Consider the following 2,628-nt stretch of genomic DNA (forward strand, 5'->3'; position numbering starts at 1 on the left):
TGCATAATCACCATTATTACCTGCATAATCATCATTATCATCACCAGTATCATTATCATTATGAACAGCATGCTGATCATTATTATCATTATTGTCACCGTTATCATCATCATTATCATCATAATAATTTTTTTCATATCATAATCATCATCATTAGCATAATCATCCTCATTATCACCAGAACCATTCTCATCATAAAAAAAACATATTACTACTGCTACTCTTACTATCCACCACCATGATCATCACTCTTATCATCATTACCATTAATATCTTATAAATCTCCTGCATCTCCTCCGCGCCTTTCCGGAGATCCGCTGGCACTGAGATCATCCGTCTGGCTCTCTGTGGCCCTATTGTGTCACTGATGTATTACAGGAGATCAGGAGATGGACCTCGCCGGCTGTCTGATAAAATCCCTTTCCTTTTATAGTGTGTGTGGGAAGGGCATTGTGGTATGGGGGGGAGGGAGGCTGTGTCCGAGGATGGGTGGGCCTGTGTTGCGCTGTATGGGAGGTCGGCTTCGTTTTTTTATGGTGAAGGATGGTGCGAGATTTATGGGAAGGGTTGATGCTGTAGTGTGCTGCAGTCTATCTGTTTGTCTGTATGTAATGTCTGTTTCTGTCTGTCTGTCTGTCTGTCTGTCTCTCTCTCTCTCTCTCTCTATCTATCTATATCTATATATATATATACATATATATATATATATATATATGTGTGTGTGTGTGTGTGTGTGTGTGTGTGTGTGTGTGTGTGTGTGTGTGTGTGTGTGTGTGTGTGTGTGTGTGTGTGTATGTGTGTGTGTGTGTGTATGTATGTGTGCGCGCGCGTGTGTATCTGTCTATGCTTATACATATAACTAGATATTAGACTACAGAATACAGTTTATGTAATATATTGTTTTGTTATGTATTTCAATATATTTTCTTTGGCTAATGGTATCTGTTTTCCTTTCAGATTTGACTGATGATGTAGTGTGTGAATGACAAAATCAACAAATAAAGAAAAAAGAAAACGTTAAACGCAACAGAAAACACGCATAGGCCTACATACCTCCACCAACGCCCTTAAAAAAAAAAAAAAAAAAAAAAAAAAAGAGAGAGAGAGAGAGAGAGAGAGAGAGAGAGAAAACACTTAACATCTGAGAGAGAATTATCTCCTAAGCAAACACGCTCTCTATGCTAATCCCGCACGTAAAATCTCATTAACTGGTCCCTAGATCATAGCCATCCCACCCACAAAGTCCCACCACAGTCCGTCAGTAACTTTCCACGTAGTCCCGCTGACAAACAACCGAAACAAGAGGCCAAACAATCTCCAAGGAAACGAGCCCATTCCTCCATAAACGCGAAAACCCGTTCCTCTGTTTTGGCGGATGTAATAAGCGGCAAATCTTACTTATAAGACTATACGTGAGGCCTTGAAGAGCATGTAAACCACGCTATTTCTTCCTTGTTACAGGTTGAAGATAACATTCCCATGCTATCCAGGGCGGTGCGTGCGTGGATCTCGTCCGTTTGCAGGCTAATCAGCTGTATGTGGCCCCCGTAGCACATCAGACTCGGGAAATTGTACGAAAAAATGGCCTCTGCTTGTTATGTTTGGGTTGTTTTTGCTTTTTCGTTTCGTTATGTTTGGGTTGTTTTTGCTTTTACGTTTCGTTATGTTTTGCTTTCTTTCTTTCTCTGTATGCTGTCTCTGTCTCCATTTCTCTCTCTCTCTCTTTCTCTCTCCTTTTTCTCTCTTTCCCCCCCTCCCCTCTCTCTATCTCTCTCTCTCTTTCCCTCTCCCCCCCTCTCTCTCTCTCTGTTTTCCCTCCTCACTATTATCATATTTTCCCTTTCTTCCTCTTTTTCTTTTTCCTCTTGGATTAGGGCGAGGGTACAAGGTTCATATATACCTAGAATATAAAGTGGTATGTTGTTTTGCTCCCGCCCTGTAATATCGCTGGAGGCAAGATGTGAAATTTACATATCTGATTCAACCGGCTCATATAACGTTATGGTGATATAGTATTAAAACAGCACTGTCATAATACTCATAATATCCAGTATAATGTATGTATTTATCTTATTTAGGCATAATACACGGGAGCCCATTCTTCCTTCTGATATCCAGAAACTTTTATTTTCTCGTCTCTCTCTCTTTTTGGGGTGTGTGTGTAAAAAGATGTTTGAGGGTTAACCCACTTGTATCATTGTATTTATTACATTTAGGCATAATACACGGGAGCTCATTCTTCCTTCTGACATCCAGAAACTTTCATTTTCTCCCCTCTTTTATCTTTATTATTATTATTTTGCTTTTGTTTTTGTTTGGGGGGGGGGGTGTAAAAAGATGCTTGAGGTTTAACCCACTTGCATCATTGGCCCCAAAGGTTTTACACCAAACTCCGGCTCAACTGGCAGCGTATTCCCATGCCACGGAATTCCCACCTGAACAGTTCCCGGGAAGATAAAGTTATAAGAACGGTAGTGGGAAATTTCTCCAGTTTTGTTCATTTTTCTTTTATTTTCATTTTTATGTCCTTGCAAGTTTTACGTTCTAGAGGAAGATGAGTGCGATATTCACTGAGGTAAAAATAAGAACACAGTAAACACGAAAATCCCTCCTCTCCCCCCTAAAAAA

The sequence above is a fragment of the Penaeus vannamei genome, chromosome 12 (genome assembly GCF_042767895.1).
Source record: "Penaeus vannamei isolate JL-2024 chromosome 12, ASM4276789v1, whole genome shotgun sequence".
Taxonomy (NCBI): Eukaryota; Metazoa; Arthropoda; class Malacostraca; order Decapoda; family Penaeidae; genus Penaeus; species Penaeus vannamei.